The sequence below is a fragment of the Sarcophilus harrisii genome, chromosome 2 (assembly GCF_902635505.1).
Source record: "Sarcophilus harrisii chromosome 2, mSarHar1.11, whole genome shotgun sequence".
Lineage (NCBI taxonomy): Eukaryota > Metazoa > Chordata > Mammalia > Dasyuromorphia > Dasyuridae > Sarcophilus > Sarcophilus harrisii.
In genome coordinates, this window is record NC_045427.1 from 466,774,616 (window position 1) to 466,793,987 (window position 19,372).

At 40.9% G+C, this 19,372-nt stretch overlaps 1 long non-coding RNA gene across 1 annotated transcript; it reads left to right on the forward strand.

The window, feature by feature from the left end:
- The first annotated feature begins 255 nt into the window (after positions 1-255).
- On the forward strand, positions 256-1,601 carry LOC116421759. The gene is made up of 3 exons (XR_004232273.1): positions 256-541; positions 817-849; positions 1,561-1,601. It is a non-coding gene; the product is annotated as an uncharacterized LOC116421759 (long non-coding RNA).
- The last annotated feature ends 17,771 nt before the right edge of the window (positions 1,602-19,372 follow it).

The following is a 19,372-nucleotide window of genomic DNA, read 5'->3' on the forward strand; positions in this document are numbered from 1 at the left end:
TGATTTAAATATTCCCGAGCAGGGGGTCTGTTGTGAAGCGTTAGAGGGTCAGCTGTCCGGACAGGGGAAGCCTGGGACAGGGTGGAGGGCTGGGGATGAGGACAGCATCTCGCTGGCTCGCTCCCTCCCTCCCTCCCTCCTTCTCCCCCCCTCCCCTACTGGCCGCAGCTCGGCTCCCTCCGCCCCGCGGGGAGTCCGGCCCCCGCCAGTCTCCGCCCCCCTCCCCATTCCGGGCTCCTCTTTGATGCACCGCCGCGGCCCAATGGGCGCGCGGAGGAGGCGTCGGACTGGGGGCTTAGCGCAAGGAGGCGTCAATCAGGCAGCCGCGGGGCTGGAGGGAGCTCGTCCTGGTACCGCCTCTATCTTTGGGAGAAAGAGGGAGAGAGAGGGAGAGGAGAGGAGAGGGCAGGAGAGGAGAGGACAGGAGAGGAGAAGCCGGGCGGGGAGACTGGGCCAAGGGCCGGGACACATGGATTAGCCAGGCGCCCTCTCGGGCCGGTGTCCGCCAGCCGCACCATGGGCAAACTTCACTCCAAACACGGTCAGTGTCTCCCGCAACCCCCGGCCCCCGGCCCCGGGTACTGGGCTCGGGCTCGGGCTGGGGCTCCCTCTCCTCCTCCTTCTCCTCCTCCTCCTCCTCCTCCTCTTCCTTCTCCTTCTCTTCTTCCTCCTCTTCCTCTTCTCCCTGCCCTGCCCTGCCCTGCCCTGCCCCTGCCCAGCCCTGCCCAGCCCAGCCCAGCCCGCCGAGCCGCGATCGCTAACTCTCTCCCTCTCCCTTTCTTTCCTGCTCCCGCCCGCCGCCTCGGATCTGCCCAGCTGCCGTGTGTAAGCGCAGGGAGAGCCCCGAAGGTAGGGATGATGGCTCCCCGCCCCGGGGCAAACTTTCTGACCCACCTCTTTCTCTGGGTCTTTCCTCTCCCGCCCCCCTTCCCTGCTCTTCTCTCAGCCCACCCTCCTTCCTCCTCCTGCTCCGCCACCACCGCCTCCGCCGCCTTCAGCTTTCAGCTCCCGGGCCGCTCCGGCCTCAGCCCCGCTCCGCGCTGTCCTCCAACCTGTCCAGCTCTGGTCCCCGGACCCTGCAGTCTAGTTGTCTATTACTCTGCCTTTCTCTGACTTCGATTCCTTCCTTTTTTCTGCTTGTCAACTCTGGTCTTTCGCCCCATCTTTCCTCTTTCCTCCTGGTCATCCCTCTGTTCCTCCCTCTGCACTCCTCTTGCTGCTAAGCTACTCTCTTCTCTCATCTTCTTGTCAGTTTTTTTTCCTGTATCCCTTTCTGTTTCTCCCTCTTCTCCTTGTTCTTACTCTCTTCTCTCCTGTTCTTTCTTCTGTCCTTTCTCCTTTTGCCCCTCGTTTTCTTTTCTCGATTTCTTACTTCTCTTTTCTTCACATCCTCCTTCCTTGTTCTCTTCCTCTCAGTCTCTTTTACCTTTCTCTTCTCCCCGATTCCTGCCCCCTGCCTCCCTGAATAACTTTAGGGGTGATGTTCTGCTTTGGGGTTGGGAGAGGGGGAGGGCGATGTTTGGGGTGAGGGTCTCAAAAACGGACTGTGCTGTGTCCTAGGTGACAGCTTCGCAGTGACGCCCCTGGCTAGGAAGGGATCGGACTGATCAACAACGCTCCCCACAGTGGGATCCGCAGCCCGGTGTGGCAGCTTCCTCCGCAGCACCGGTACGGACCCTTCCCCCCTCCCTCGGTGTCCTAGAATCCTTGCTGCTCTGATGAATCTTTTCTTTTCTTCCGCTTCTTCCTTCTGTCTAATGAAGTAGTGTGATGCCCATTTCTAGCTCACCTCCTTTCTGTTTCCTTAATCTCCAAAAGGGGATTCTGGCTTCATAAATGTGCCCAGGATCCATCTCCTTTCGACTGCCCCACCCCACCCAAGCATACTCTCTCTCTCTCTCTCTCTCTCTCTCTCTCTCTCTCTCTCTCTCTCTCTCTCTCTCTCTCTCTCTCCTCTCCCTCTCCCTCTCTCTCCCTCTCTCTCCTCTCTCTCCCCTCTTCCTCTCCTTCTCTCTCTCTCTCCTCTTCCTCTCCCTCTCCCTCTCCTTCTCTCTCTCCTCTCCCTCTCCCTCTCCCTCTCCTCCCTCTCTCTCTCTCTCTCTCCCTCTCTCTCCCCTCCCCTCCTCTCCCTTCCCCTGCCCTCTCCCCTTCTCCTGTTTCTCTTATCCTCTCCCTGCTTCTAACTGTAGGGAGTGATGCTGATTGTCATGGGAAATGTCATGGGAACTAGCCCCAACCCCTTCAGTTTCCCGGCAGAGTTGAGTTGGCACTAAGTCTCCCTTCTTGAGATGGCATACAGAGGGGACCCAGAAAAACAGGGAGGAAAGCATATTTCTCAAAATTTAAGTTATCTGGGACCGGAATGACTTCCTATTTCTCTACTGGAGATACCTCAGAGACATCCTCTCCCTCCTTCTTGCTGAAGAGAAGGAGTCTCAGTCTTGTTCATGGCTAGACAGAAGAAATAGAGTAGAGCCAGGGGGTTATTCCTGAAGGAGTCCAGGTCAAGAGTCAGGGGGCCACATTAGGCCCTGCTTTTGTGCGTGGTATGCATGGAGAGGGATGGGGGTGGTGGTTGTCTGTTTCACCTGCTATAATATGTATGCATGCAGGAGGGGGAAGAGTTCAGAAATAGGATTGGAGAGGAGTTGGGGCAGTTTCCCAATGGCAACAGCTGTTGGTGCAGAGGTCAAGGCTGGGCTGGTGGACTCTGGGGCTCCTGGTGAAGAAAGCACTGTGGGGCTGCTTACTGTAGTGGGAGGAGGCTAAAGAAGAAGAAAGCTTCATCCCCGTCCCCCTGGGGGGAACTGACTCTCCCACACTTTTCTGTTTTATAAAGCAGCATGGAGTCACATTTGTGTTCTCTGGGTTTTTCCTTTCTTTTTGGTCTTGGTTAAAGCTGCCATTTGGAACTGTTTAGACACTACAGCAGTGAGTTACTGGTCATTTTGGGCAGCATTTCACAGAGTCCTTTTTTTCCAGGGAGATTCCTAGTGGGTAAAGGAAGGTTTCGTGGTTTCTTCTTTAAGGTTAATAGGGCATGTGCCAGGTCATACATCTAGTTATTGAGAAATGACTGTCTTCTGGAATACTCTTGCTTTTGTTCCAGACCCTGGGGACTTAGAGCTCCTTCTGTGAGATTTACTGGTAAAGTCATTCTTCTCCCTTGTGGATGAATTTCTAAGGTTTCTTGGTAAAGGATCATTCCTAGCTGAGTAAGTAGTTTTGTGGAGTTGTCTGCTAGGGAGAGACAGAGACAGTGTAGTTCGGGGTCTGGTAGTGACTGGAGTTCATGGATGTCCTGCAAGTTATATGACTCCACATGTGGGTTTCAAATGATCTGCGTGCAACTCAGGCAGCCCAGAGGATCAAAAGATGAATGAAGTTTTTGATGTGACATTTAATTTTTTTCCCTCTTTCTTAAAGGGGGAACAATCAAACTGGCAGGTTGGATTTGCCATCCTTACCAGCTGGTAGGGAGGCTTGTCCAGGTGGTTGAGGAGGGGAAGGGGAAAGAATTATTTTTTGTAAGTGGTAGGGTTTTTGTGTGTGTGTATTGTGGTGGTGAGGAAGGGTTGGTCAGATGTGGCCATAATGGACAAGTAGAACTTCAAGGGGAAGAAGCTTAACTTGGGAAGAGATTTGTGCACTGACCTTTAGATCTCCAAGAGTTGCTGCTGCCTTTTCATTAAACTACTGACACCCATCTGCCCACTAGGGAACCATCCTGATCTTAGATATTTCATTAACCTGTATGCTGTGCTGGGATTAGTGATATTAATAAAAGCATATCCCAAGCCCTCCTCATCCTAGTTTTTAAGCCACTTAAAAACAACAACAACAACAACAACAACCAAATTAAAATGACTTGGTGTGTCTTTGTGAATGAATTCATTTTACAATCCAAGACAAAGAAATATATTTATCATCTAACTAGATATACTGCTGGTTCCTTTTTTTTTTTTTTAAACAAAGTGTCATGTATTTAGAATTTTAAAAAAAATGACAGCAAGCTACACTCTCCTAGAATGGAAATTTTAAAAGTAGTTAATAGCTTAATTCATTTGAAGTTTATCTTCAAAGCCATAATAAATAGTATCCCTCCTTTAAAACATCTGGGTCCCTCTGGTTTCCAAATTGAGACTGATGGGGTAGTTAGGAAGTGAGACAAAGGAAAAATATCTGTAATTATGAATTAAATAATTGAGTTCTCCACAAAGGGATTGCAAGCCTTTTTTAAAAAAACTGTCATTGGGAAAAGTGGAAAAGAGTCTGCTGGAGGCCCCTGCTTAACTCCAACTCTGCCTGTGGCTTTTGGCAAGTTCACTTAACCTTTTTGCCTTTTTATCCCTCCCAGATGAAGAATGGGGAAGGATGGTACTTACCTCCCTCTCTTGGGAGCATTGTGAGGAGTAATTAATGTTTGTTCAAAGCACTTTTGAAGATGAAAAGCACTAAGATACCAGTAGCAAATGTTATGAAGCAGGCTGCCCTTGATTCCAGGATGAGGCCTCCTACCATCAAAGAGAGATGATGGGAAGGGAGCAGGAGTCTTTCCTAAGGGGTATTTTGCCTGTTCTAAGGATACCACTTAGTGGAGAGAGTCAGGATTGAATTCTAATCTAGGAATTGTTACTCATTTACTGAGTTTGAGTGAATCTACTTTAACCTCTTGGAACCTCAGTTTCTATACCTGTAAAATGGGCTTAATAATGTTTTTTCCCACTTATAGGGTTGCCTTGAGGATCAAATTAGAGAGTAGAGAATGTGAGCATCCTCTGGTGATATGGATTTTTGGTATTGTTTTAAACCAGAATTTACTTTGAATTTCTTACCACCATGGTAATATTATATTTTGGAAATGTCTTTCACTTAATTATTGGGATACAAATAAGTGTGGGGTTTAAAGAGTCATGGTTGAGCTGATTATTTTATCTGTGATCATGGGCCAGAGGGAGGTCTTTGTACTTTAGGATTCAGATTGTCTTTGTAGTGAGAATGGTGTCATGAGGTACATGAGAAGATGTAGTGAGCTCATTCACCGAGTCTTTTCCCCATTGTCACCCTTTTTTGGATACCCTGGAGAGCTTGTCTGTCTGCTCTTCCTTGGATAGGGTCAATTCTTAAAGCAATACATATATCAGCTAGTTGGTCAATAAATATTTATTAAGCACCTGTCATGTGCTAAGAACTGTGCAAAGTTCTAAGATATAAAGGCAGGCAAATGATATTCACTATTTTCTAAGAGTTAACAATCTGGTGGAGGAATTCATATGGGAAGAATATAAAAGCTCTGTAGAGGACAAATTGGAAATAATCAACAAAGAAGATAATAGAATTAAGAAGGATTAATAAAAGTGTGTCAGGTTCCTGAAACATAGCCTCCTTGGGCATATTACTGAGCATGCAGTAAATATGTTGAATCCAAAGAATATTTCTCTGCCTTCAAGTAGCTTGCAACTGAAGGAAAACATTAGTAAGAGGTAGGGTATTGTGAAAAGAACGGCCTAGAGAGGAATCAGGAGACCTGGGCTTTTGGTCTTGGCCCTGCCATTTATTTGTCTAGGTGACTTTGGGTGAGTTATCTGTCCTCTAAGAAATGACTTGTCATTTGAAATTGTATGCTTCTTGAGGGTAGAAACTACTTATAATCCACCATTGTATCCTTCTCAGTGCCTTCTACTTAGTAGATGCTCAGTAAATGTTTGAAAGAATGTACCTGAGTTTTTCTAACTGTAGAATGGGAATAACCTGTTTTGCTAACTTGATGGGTTGTGAGGATAATTTTTAAAAATCCCTTATACTTTTATAACACTTAGTCATTTACAAAGGACTTTCATGTCTATGATCTCATTTGGTCCTTGCAACAAACCCATGGACTAGCCAGGGCAGGGATTATTACCTGCCTTTTACAGATGTAGAAACTGAAGTTCAGAGAAGGACCAAAAGTTACTAAGTCACATGATTAATAGGTGACAGAGCCAAGGCTAGAAATTAAGGTTTTTTTGCCCTCCTAGGTTAGTGTTTTTATTCACTGTTTCTACTTTGATCTTTGAAAGGTTAAAAGGTGAGAGATACAAAAATATAAGAAGCTCTAGAAGGCCTTGGTAATTTTTTATTATAAGTAAAATTAATAAATATTTGCTAAACATGAAGAAAAAAAAATGTTTTTTTTCCCTTCATGAAATCTCAGCCAAGTTGGAGAAGACTTTGTGCATATGCATCTTTATGCTTCTTAAATTGCACATTTTGAAGGTGTTACTTTCTGCTGTCATTTGGTCTGACAAGGAAAGGGTATACACACTGGCTGAAAGTGTAGACTAAGTCTAAGCAGGGAGTTCAAACTTTGATGCCAGGAAGGCAGGGTAATTTAATTAGTGGTATACCTAGCACATTTTGACAGTTCTGGTTTGGGGAGATTATAGTGTGCTCATTCCCAATCAGAGTGTCTATGGAAGTATTAGTGCCATAGTGATGAGATTAGAGAGTTGGCTGGGACTGCTGCTGAGAGCTGGATTCCTGGGGAATTATGCTTGAATGATACCAGTTGGTACAATTAAAAGCTACAATGTAGTTGCCATATGGAAAGTGTTAGGTGTCCTTATGTGGTTTCAAAGCAGTGTGCTGGAGGTGGACTTGACATTTGAAGAAAAGCATAAATTGACTATTTGGTATCATGAAAAAAAAAAGTTGATTTGTTTGGTGCTGATGGAAGATTCAGGAGTGAATAGTTCAGGGCCCAGATACATGGCATCTTTTACTGAGCCAGCTAGGTGTGTTTCCTGCTACTCCCAAGGGACCTCAGGTTAGTCTTCTGACCCAACCTAGTAATTCATTCCATCTCTGGAAATAGTCTGACCAGGCAGTTTGGAAGTGGAGAAAAAACTGTGTTTAGAGGTAAAAGACCTAGGTTCAAATACTGATGCTGATTGTTGTTGACTGTATTGTGAGCCTGGGTGAATGGCTTCCCCTCCCAGAGCCTCAGTTTCTTGACCTGTAAAATGAAGGGGTTGGAGTAGATTCTGTAGCATCCCTTTAAGATTTAATATTCCTTTCGCTGGAATAAAGGGAAAGTGGAGAGAGGAGATTTTTAAAACAGGAGACTGAGCCGGGTGAGGGTGGGGGATAGGTGACAGTTATGTTATCCAGCTGTTTGTTTTCTTAAGAAGGTAAAATCTCTCTGCATAGGTGATTTACTTTTACAGTAGGAGGAGGAGTAGAGGAAGGGGAAGACAGATGTCAAATTTTTTCTGTCTCCTTTTTGAGATGTTCTGGCCACATGTTCTTTGGTGATTTCTGATTCAATCTGAAAGAGAGTATCTCTTCCAGCCTTTGAAATATTTCCTTTTCCAAGATGGGAGGTTAGTTGATGGTGGATTTGGACATGTGGAATGTTCTTCAATAACAGAACTTTTCTCTGTAATTTTTTTTTTTTTAAAGTGAGACCTATAATAAGAGAACAAAGCAAGTAGGTATTTTTCAAAAACTTCAGATACCACTCATTACCCTGGAAGTAACTTGGGTGATTTTTGTTTTGCCTAATTGAGGTTGGTAAAGTGGGACAGCAGGAAGAATTAATAATCAGGGACTTTGTAACAATACATAATTTCTCAAATTTTAGTTTTAGAAGAAATATTTAGGGAAAAAAGGAACATTGGCACACTGGGAGCTTTAAAAGAAAAGAAATCTGTTCTCTAGGTTCTGTACTGTGGGACTATGTCCACCTGAGGTTAGAGGCAGTAAAAGACATGGCTAAGGTAAGAAACTAAATAGCAAATATCTGCTCTGATAGGGTCTCTGCCTTCTTTATTTTGATTTTCTTTTAAAATAGTCATTTACAACAAAAGTATAATTATCTTTTCTTTCAGAGGGATCACCTTATACTCAGAAGAGTTTAGAAATTCTGCTTGAGCCAGCAGGTGGTTAGAAAGATGACCAGTGAAACCTTCTCTTTCCATATTTTCTCTGTATTTTAAGTTTGCCACCTTTCTGACATGAGGTGGACTGGCATGTTTCATCTTTAGACTAATGGATTTGTGATTGATCGTTGTACTGACTAGAGTTCCAAAATCTTTCAAAGTTATTTGTCTCTGTAATGTTATATAAATTGTTCTTCCATGCACTTTATTTTGCATCAATTAATAGGCTCCCAGTTTCCTCTGAAACTGGCCATATCATCATTTTAGATGTCACAATTTATTTAATCATTCCCTGATAGGAGGACAGCCCTTTAGTGTCCAGTTTTAGGCTACTATAAACAGGGCTGCTATAAGTAATTTTATACATGTAGGTTCTTTTCTCTTTCCATGATCTTTTTGTAACGGAGTTCTGATAGTGGTATTACCAGACTAAAGGATATACACAATTCAATAACTTTTGGGGCAAGTTGCTTTTTATGATTTAAAACCAGATGATTTCCAAGGATCAACCATGATATAGTTCTGGCTGATATCACTTTATTCTCCCTCATATGAGACCATTGAGGCAGTCAACTTTTGGATGCCATTGCCCACGGTGGACAGTGTGATAAGAATAGAAAGATTTCTGAATGAAATAATAGGTATCCTTTGCTTTCTGGGGTTCTACTTCTGATCTCCCTTATGTTTAAAAGTATGGGAAAAAAAAGTTTGTTTCTTAGGGAGCTACAGACCCAGAGGGATGGAATGGACTACAATACTTTGGCTGATTACTCCCAAGGGCAGCTCTCAATGCTAGAGCTCACTATGATCTGTCTTGCCCGTAGGTTGATTTTCTATGCCCATATGTGGGAGGGAAAAAGAAAGAGTAAGACTCATATTCAACTGTATCAATGTAGCAGTATCAAGAATACTGATTACATAGGAAATCTGTGATCTCAAAAGAAAATCATCAGTTTCAGAACATGGTCTTGACTTAAGCATTTCTATTCCCACTCAGAATATTGTAGTTTTAGTTTTGTAGTTTTAAAAAGTGCTTTTGTTTTGGAACTTTGTAAGTAGCTTGGAATTTTGCTCTCATTTTGCCTGCTTTCCAACACAGGCTTTGCCTCCTCTCCCTTCCTCCCCCTCTTTCTCCTCCTCCCTCCCTTCTTTCTTCATCCATCTTTCTCTTAAGAAGGGACAAATTCAGAATCTTGCAAACAGAATATCTATCATTCCAGCCAAAGGAGAACTGAGGCAATAACCCAAAATATCCTGGAAGAAATTCTAAAAAGCACTGAAGAATTCGGCCGTTTAATCTAGAGGAAGGTCTTTGATGTCATCCTGTTAAGTTTATGCTGGGACCTGGCCTGTTTCTTTATGATTAGCTTCTGACTCTCTGTATGAAAAGTGGATCAAGTCATTTCAGAGGTTTGAGGAAAAAGTCTGATCACTCCCCAAAGTGCGTGCCTGGAGGCTGTGGCTTCTCAGCCTAGCTTAGGTGGGGTGGAGAGCCCTTTCAAAACAAGCCCTTCTAGAAACATAAATAATTCTTTGATAATTTCCTGGGAAAAGTGGAGGGGGCTGTTTATTCACAGCTCCTTTAATTTTGCTTTGCTAATAAACCCTGAAGGTTGTCTCTACTTAAGCCATCTTTATTTTCAGAAAGACAGCTTACAAAACTCCTCAACTCTGGATGGGCTTGGGGGTGGGGTGGGGAGGGCTGCACTGGTCCTTTGGCTGTTGTTTGTTATTAAGAGAACTTTGGGGGATTGGCCTGAGTTTCATTTGCGTAATTGGAAGACAGTCAAAACTCACAGGCTTTTCCTACATGCTTTGCCATGTGGGCGAGGGAGTGTATGAGGGGCACTGTAAGGGTGGTCCCTCCCTAAGAATCTACCTTATGGACTCGAAACCCGGATCCTGGGAAATGGATAAAGTCTTCATGTAATCTTAAAGCCAAGCCAGTCCTTTCTCGGGACCTCAATTTTTCCATCTATAAAATGGGGATAATGCTTCCTTAGCTTGAGTTAGTGTTGGGATAAAAAACTTCAGTTTTTTAATGTCGGCCCGTGTTATTCTTGTCCATATTTCCCTATACATTACCCACATAGATTTAGGGAATGAAATAATAGATGTGGAAATACTTTGGAAGAAGAAACAAAAAAAAAACACTGGATGAATAATGGACTTAAGATTCCAACGCCTGTTTGTCCACTTGACTCCAGTGAACTTATCAGTCGAGAATATCACTGTCTGTGTGCCTTAGGGCAGGTAGGTCAAGTCACTTCCCCTCTCTGGGCCTCCATTCCCCCTTTTGCAACACCACGGGCTTGCCCTGGATAATCTGAGACACATTCCAGTGCTCTAGTTATGTGATTCTAGGAATGGTTTCAGCCCTGCCATGGGAGTCCCACAGATGGGGTCGGCTCCCCCTGCTGGTCTCTCAGAAGTACTGCTCAGTTCTGGAGAGGACCAAGGGATGGGGGACTGATTGAGAATTGGAGGAGACCTTAGAGCCCCTCATTTTAGTGGGAGATCCGAGGCTCACAGAGGTTGTGATCTGCTGCAGTTAGACAGGATGTGCATGCGAGTGCCAAAGCCAGGATTTGGACCAACAGCCTCAGACTTCACATCCAACATTCTTTCCACTGCTTTGCAGCGAAAGGAGATTTCTTGAGGGTCATTTTCACCCATTCCAGTAATAGTTCCTGAAAGACTGTGTGAGAGAGCCCTTAGGATTTAATCAGGTCCCACCTAAATTGGTTAGCCATTCAGTTATTTTTTATGTATGGGGAAGTAGCATAGTTTGGTGGAAAGAGAACTAACTGGACTCAGAGAACCTAAGTTCATGTCCCACCTTTGACATCATGTGCTTTTTTGGGCAAGTGACTTAGTTTCTGCCTCGGTTTCTTTATCTGTAACATGAAGGGGGTGAGCAGAGTGATTTTTGAGGTTCCTTTCGGCTTTAGCTCTTCTGTTCCTATGAGCTACCAAGGAGCTAAGTTGCCTGTTATCCAAGTTGAGCATTAAAGTTTAGAGTCATAATAACTACTGTTCTTTACAGGAGAGAAAAAAAATAAATTGAATGTTATAAAGCTGGAGTTAGCCAAATCCTTCAGAGTCTTATCAATAAAACAAAATAAAAACAAACAAACAAACCTGAAAGATTAGAGAATTTAATGCTAGAAAGGGATGTTAGAAGTCATCAAGTTCAATTTTCTTATCTAAAAGATGAAGAAACTGAGACCCCTGAGAGAGTACATGACTTGCTGATGGTCACGCAGTAAATAGCTGTGCTGGGTCTCCTAATTCCAAATCTGGTGTTCTTTCTACACTCCATGTGGCCTTGTAGATTTGAACCTTTGAGGTTCTAGTTTCTGAGTATTTAGGGGAGAAGAAAGTATCACAGAGACGGCTTGTCCACATGGAGTCATGGAACACTGAAACCTCATTCACACAAGGCGATTCTTTCTCGGACGTTTCATTGAAGTAGGGATGACTCCTGCTTCTGGGCTTTTGTGGCAAAGAAACTACCCCACACATGAGAAAAGTGTTAAGTAAGCAGTTCCCTGGCTCCATTTGGCCAGGCGCTGTGCACGGGGAACCCCTCTGTTCCTCTTTCACTGAGCTCCATTACTGGGATGGAAAGAGAGAATATAAAGGCTCACCTTGTTAGCTCTTGCAGTGGGCCCCCATCCACCAGCACACCACAGGTGAGTGCAGAGGGAGTGGTGCAGAAAGCGTCTCATCCCACAGCCTCACAAATGTGCTCAGACCAGAGGATGTTTTTGTAACTTCAAAGGTCTGGGAGGGCTGGCTAGGTGCCTTGCAGGCTAAGCTCAGGAGCCCTGATGCCTCTCAGCTCATGGTGTGTTCAAACCATGTGTGATTTGGAGCTATGTGGCATTTTCTTTAAACAACGCAGACTTGGTTTCAAACAGGAACTGGCGCTTTGGTCAGTAAGCACCACATTTTAGATGGGCAGTCAATTTTCATTTGACCCTGAAAAAGTCTGGTCCCTGCTTTTTCTCAAAATCATCTAAAAGAGACATCAAAAGCAACAAATGATTTAAGAAAACAACAAATCTATGACAAACACAAAACAAAACAGCCTTTTAGATCTCTATTCTCTGATGCTTTCTCCCAGCCTTGGCCACTCCTTCTGAATCTTAAGCTGAAAGGGAAATTTATGCTGGTGATTTCACTTAAATTATCATTGTTCTTTTCATCTTATCTTATAATATCTGTTCTGTTTTATATATATAATCTTATATATGCAATATAATATATATAATAATAAATATAATAATTTGCTCTATTGTTACATATTTTAAAGGATCTCTTTATCTCTCCTGGGCTAGAAAGGCAGGGGTTATTAATGAGCCCGGTCCCAGCACTGATAACCATGGGAGCATTTACTTTTCTGTTTCTGAGCTGGGTTGGTTTACCCTTCCTTAGGCACCTTGGAAGACTGCTGTTCTCTGGGGGCTTACTGTTTTAATGCCAAAAAATAAGTGCATATACCTTATCAGCACAGCCCATTGCAGCTGAAAACTCTTCAACTCAAGATATTTTCCAGCCTTAGTCTTCCTGGAAAGTGAGATCATAGGTATGTGCCATCACTCCTGTCCTTGTCAAATTTAGCTCTGCCCAGTTTCTCATTACTTATAGTGTGACTTCATGCAGGTAATCACCTTTCTGGGTCTTAGTTTATTCATCTTCAAAATGAAACTAGGATTTTTTACAACTTGAACAAACTATGATTTGACTCATTTGTTGAATGCCTAGGGTATTCATTATAGTTAGGTGGTTTATGATATCAAAGGCATTACCTGAATTAAGCAAATGGAAAAGTTTCAAGGATACTTAGAGAAAAATATGCCCAAATATGTACTACATTATTTTTTGTAAGTAGTTCTGTAGCCTTGTGAATAAGCTTATCATCTACCAACCCACATTAATTCCTAACCATTCTCTTTTTCTCTAAGAAATATCATTTTAAATTTTTTTAAAAGAGGAAAAAGAAAAATAAAATTTCTCATCATTATTATTATTACTAATAAATAGCATCTGTATTGGGCTTACAAGTTTACAAAGCAATTTGAAAGCATTTATTAAGGGCCTGCTGTTTGCTATGCATTATACTGAGGGACTTGTATCCTGAATGCATGGTTTGAGATTGGAGAGAGCAGGTATGGGGATAAGGATGACAATCTATATGTAGTTAAGCAAATACAAAGTAATTTTTTGTGGGGAAGATCATTAAATATTGGAAGGGAATCACTCAAGGATTGTAAGGTTGTATGAATACTCTTATTTTATGAGAAAACTGAGGGCTAGAAAGGTAAAGTGATTTGCATGTGGCTGCATAGCTAATAAATGTCACATCTGAGTCTCTTGAGTACAACCAAATCTGGTTACACGAATTTGGATAGAATGAAGAATGTAATTTCGAGGGGACTTGACGTGATTTAATTGATATAAGGAACTCCCAATGAAGGAACTCCTTCCTTTTTTACATATCAGTAACTTATCTATAATTTATTATTTTAGAGGATTTTCTGGTACATTGAGAAGGTAAGTGATTGGAACCCAGGTATTGTTCCTAGTGTCGGCTCTCTCGCTACAAAGCCCCACTGTTTCTTATGTTTTCAACATGTCTGCTAACTCCTCAAAGTCTTAAACAACCAGATACTTAACATTTGCTGCATTTTAATAAAGTCAGGCTTGGGTAAGTTTGGGAGACTTAAGTTTCCTAGTGAACAACCACAGTCTTACCTTCCTATTATAGCATGGGTTTTTCTAATGCATGGCCACCAAGATCCAAGTGCATAGAAAGCCCTCAATTCTCTTCCTTTCCTAGTTCGAATCTAAGTGAATATTTAGGAGCCATTTATTATTAACATGAATAATTGAGTTTATATATGTGTGAGTGTATATATATAAATATAAATATATGTATGAATAAGTATGTACATGTGAAAGCAGGGGAATATGGATTAGGTCTGACTAATATTCCAGTTGAAGTCTTTGACTTTGAATCCAGGCAGGCATAATTTCATTCATCAATATAACATGTTGAACACATTGAATCATGCTGTTTTGTAGTGCAAAGGGTAGTTGCTGAATTTGCATTGAGACTATTCAAAGAAACAGGATTCAAATCCTGACTCCAACACTTAACTAGCTGAGTGTGTATGAACAAATTATTTTACTTCTCAGAAACTCAGTTTCCTCATCTGAAAAATATAGACAATATTCCTTATGTATCATACATCAAATGGTTGTTGTGAGGAAATTACTTTGCACGCTTTAAATTTTATAGAAACAGCGTGGACACCACATTTTTAGGAAAGAAGCTGTAAGAAAGCCATTGATGTCCAGAGGTGGGCATGATGAATTTCTTTTGATGATGAAGTCCTTTGAGTTTATGTCATGAAGATTAGATGGAAGGATCTGGAAATATTTAGCCTTAATTTCTGGGGGCAGAGAGTTAATAATTTTAAAGCAATTTTATTTTTCTATTGTTTCCATTTATATTGTTATGTTCATTGAGTATTATTGTTTTCCTATATCTGTTTAATTTAATTTGTGTCTTTTTGATTCTTTGTGTTCATCCTGTCTATTACTTCAGTTACATTCTGTTCTATTCACCACTTGTTTCACCATTTCCCATTCAGTCATCATCTACCTCCCCGCCCCACGCCTTAGATTTTTACTTCTATAAAAAGTAGTTCTATTAATATTTTGGTGTTCATGGGGCCTTTCAGCATGTCTTTGACTTCCTTACTTCCTTGGGTGTGTGTGTGTATGTGTGTGTGTATGCTTATGGCATAGACGTTTTAGTCACTTTCTTAGCATAATTTCAAATTACTTCCAGAATGGTTTAATCAATTCACAATTCCACCAACAAGGCACTAATGCCTTGTTTCTGTAACCTTTTAAAAAGGATTCCTATTGAGGTATATGTTGAACTATATAGCCACTGAGTTACTTTTCCTCTCTGAAATTGTTTTAATAATAGGAGACATTATTAATGAATGTTTAAATGGTATATCTTATTTAAAAGTCAAACAACAGATACCTGATTTAAAAGTCAGTGTTAAAATTTATTAGAAGTTTGGCTCATCTTATAGAAAAGGCAACCAATGTCATGGATCTCTTTTCTTTTGGGAGATGAATGTTCTATTATCTAAGGACCCAAAAGGCATGGACAGGAATGTAGTAAGAAATCATGTCAGCTGTAAAGGGAGGGGAGGGAAATGACTCAATTCAGAGTATGTAGCCCGAGTTCTCCAGTCTTTTTTTAAGGTGTTTCACTTTGAAATTTCAAGTCTGTGTTCTTAAATCAACGTCATTTACCTCTAAGAGGAGAGTAGTTCAGTCATAATGTAGATGAGCCATTTTCTCTCAATCTACTAGAGTCTAACCTTGATGAGGTGAGGGGCAGCGTTTATCTGAACTTTTTATCTTCTTTATATTGAATGAATAAGTAAATAAGTCAGATGGACAATATCATTGACTAGGTGTTTGAAGTGACCTGTACAGAGATCACCTGTGGGAATGATCTCAAGGAAAGATGAGATACCATTCACTCCCCTCTGTAAGTTAGTCAATCGGAAGAAATCTCTTTTCTTAGAGGAGTAGGGTGGAATGGGGGAAGCCTCCTAGACTAAATCATGCTGCATTTAAGCTTCTTTGTGGCATTCACTAAATTAGCTTTTGTTAATTTCTAGAAATTAGGGTGAATTCACATTTCTCAAAGATAATGAAAAAGAATTGGCAAAATATTCTTATTGGTTTGATTATCTGATTTTTTAGTCTGAGTTACTGGAATGGAGGGTTTCTCTATGAAATATTTTTTTTTCCTTGTCATGTTAGAGGAAGTAGATGAATCTGTTGTATTGAAACCAGCAACAGATGTGAAACAGCTGTGTTGCCATGTAGCTGCTAGTCAAATAACATGGCATATTTGGTCCATGTGGACACAGCCCATAAGATTAATTGCTTTAGAAGAGTTGTTGAAAGCATTCATCTTTGTCTTCTTGGTAAAGATTGACTTAGTTTTAAACTAAGGTATTTGCTAATCCCTGCACCTGTGCTCTTGATCCCATTCCTCTCCTGCATCCTCTGGGAATTTGCCTTCTTAAATCATGCCTTCTCTCACTTAGCATCTTCAGTTTTCTCTTTTTGTAAATGTCTTCCTCTTTAACTTCAAACAATGCACAGATTCCTTTTCCTTTGAGGACCTTTGCTTAATACTGCTATTATTACAAGCTACTGTTCTTTTTTCTTCTTTTTGTATAAATTGCCAAACTTCTTGAAGTGGTCCATACTAGAGGTTTCAAACAGATGGCCACCTCTGTGACCATACTCAGCAACACTCCTGAGTGTGGCCAGAACCAAATTAAAATGTAATGGGAAATGTTAAATAAAATAAACAAGAATATATATAAAACAGAAATAACATTACATTTTAAAAGTATGTCATGGAGATCTTTATATGTAAGTTTGTGCCCATTTCTATTGTGCTTGACATCACTGGTCTGTACTATACCTACTGTCTTCATTTTCATTGCCCTCCACAGATTCACTTTTAACCTGCTTCAATCTGGCATCCATCCTCTGCCCTTTACTCACATTGTTCTCTCAAATGCCCCTCTAGTTGCCTGCTGAATATTTTATATTTTCCATTTTCTTTTCTTTTTAAAATTTTGTCTATAGGTTTTTATTAAAGCTTTTTAATTTTAATCTTCCTAAAACATTACCATTATTATGTTTTTTCTGCTCCAAGATCTTCAGTGACTTCCCATAGATCACAGGATAAAGGCCAAACTCCTTAGCTTGATACTCAAGACTTTTGGCAGTCTTGTTCTGCCAACTTGACTTATCTTAATTAGCCAATCCTTTTTATAGTTTTCCTTCTCATCCTTTACCTCAAGATTGACTTTATTTTTCTACCTCTGTGTTGTTTTCCTCTGCCTAGAATGATTTTTCCTGTCTTTTCTATCTGTCCAAATTCTAACCATTCTTTGAAGCTAACTCAAGTCTTGTCTTGATTCCTTCTCAGACCATCACAACTGTGGTCTTACCCTTGTTGGTAGTGACTTAGGCATGTATTATTTATTTTTCTATGTAGCTATTTCACAAATGTGTATCTTGTCTTCCCAGTAAGGCTGTAGAGTCCTTGAGATTGAAGAAGGGTCTCATAACTAATCTTATGCTCCTCCACACATTGCCAGGCCCAGGACTGGGCACAAAGCATATGCTTAACGGTTACTTTGTTAAATGAATCCTTTGTTTGTAATCATCCATCATAGAACCATAGAATGCCAGAACTGAAAGAGAATTTAAATATTTTGGAGCTGAACTCTTTTGTTTTTGGAAAGTCTCAAAGTCTCTTTTTCTCTCATGTGGTAAATTCTATTGTCAGAAACTGCTTATAACTTGGGACCGTAAAGCTTTTCTTTGAGTTTTTTCCCTTGAAGAATGAATTTCAGAGATTCAGTTCACATTGTCATTCTTTACCTTGTGTGTACTTATTTGTGTCTATTTTATACTCCTATGATAGAAGGTACACTTCTTGAAGGCAGGGGCTGTTACATTGTTTTCTTTTTGAATCTCTATAGTCTAAAACAGTGTCATGCATATAGTGAGTCCTTAAATGTTTGTTTGAATTGACTTGCCCTGTCGACTACTTAATCTAATCTAAATCCGATTAAAACTTCTTAAGTGCTTATTTTTTACAAGATAACTATGCTAAGCATTAGAGATACTTAGCTCCTTTTCCTTCATTAGTACCTTGAAGTTGGGGCTTTTAGGTCTCAGAAATTGGTAGTTTCAGAAATTAGTTTTGTACATATGTATGTTTTTCCATAATCATTGACAAAGATCAGAAGAGTATTTGGATTTTAATGTTCATTAGGTTCTTTCTGCAATTATGAGTTCTTTGATCCTAGTAATATTATACACACATATAAGAAGTTGTTGGGTAGGCAAGTTGATATAAGGAAAAAGACATATTTCAGTGTACTCCTCAAAGGTTAAGCACCATTTCTGTGTTGTTAGTCAATCAGTGAACATTTATTATTATGTACCAGACCCTGGGGTTACCAAGAAAGGTCAAAGACAGTCCCTGCTCTCATAGGGTTCAATTTTAATGGAGAAGATAGTGTAAAAACAATTTCCAAACAAGCTGTCTATGGGATAAATCTGAAATCAATAGAGGGAAGGAACCAGAATTAAGGGGGAATCAGGAAAGTCTTGTAGAATGTAAGATTTTAGCTGCCATTATTGAAACCCACTTTTTGGAAGAATTGGTTTTTAGGTGTGATTTGCTGTAAGCATTATGTGGTTTTTCCAAGCAACCTGGTTGGCTGTAGTCATTGCTAACTAACTTGAGGATGGGATGAAATTTCTCCATAGTGGGGCCAGATTAGAAGGTCTGTTTGATGAAAAAGGTTCCAGAAGAGCCTGGGAGTTTTCAACTTTTTCATTTATTACTTTGCCCTTGAAACCCCAGGTCCAGCAAGTGTTTCTTGTAAATGATAGTCCTTAAGGAGGTACACCCCATCTAGGTCACTGGCTCTCTTCAGAAAATGAAGACAAAATCAGGAGTGAATTTTGAAATGGAAGACATTTGTCCTGAGCCACATGATGGGCAAACATTCCCCTTAGTCTATTCAGGATCCTCAGAGTTCTTCCCCATTATGTAGCCCAGAATCTGCATGGCCAACAAAATACTCTGACCTGAGCATTTGTGTAGTAGATGGTTTTTAGAGCAGAGCTCTACTTTCCCCTTTTACCTCCCCCCTCCCGCCCCCCCTTTCAGCATTTGCTAAATATCTCCTCTGAGCAAGCCATAGATTGAGGGTGACATCCAGCCAGGAAAGAGATGAGTCCTTTCTACTTTCCATACTCAGCTGTTCTTTAAAGGAAACTCCTTCAGGAGAAATGTTAGGGTAAATTAATAGGTGAATGAAAGCTCTTATTTGTTCTCCAACTGAGCCCCCCCCCCCCCCCCAATTCACACAATAAAGTAGGAGGGGGAGAAGGGGCAGGTAAAGTAAGAGCAATCTTGCAAGTAAGTTAGATTTAAAGAATCACTGTTCTTAGATACTGGACTAGTTTCAAGGTGCACTGTCTAAAATAAAAATACTTCATGACACTATTCTTACCAAACCCTCATGTGCTCTCTTTTCTTTGAACTCATATAAAGCTCTCATTGCCTGTACCATTTAAGTTGTTACTAGAATATGATTGATTCATCTGACATTTAACTGGTGTTTTTTGTTTTTTTTTAGATTTTTATATTTGTGTTATCTCATCTTCCAACTGTAATTATACTCATTAACACTGGGACGACCAACATACATTTAGTTAGGCACCTGCTACTAATGCAAGGTATTGTGTTGGCAATACATAGACAAAACAAGACATCCCTTATTTATCACTGAGCTATACTTTTTTCT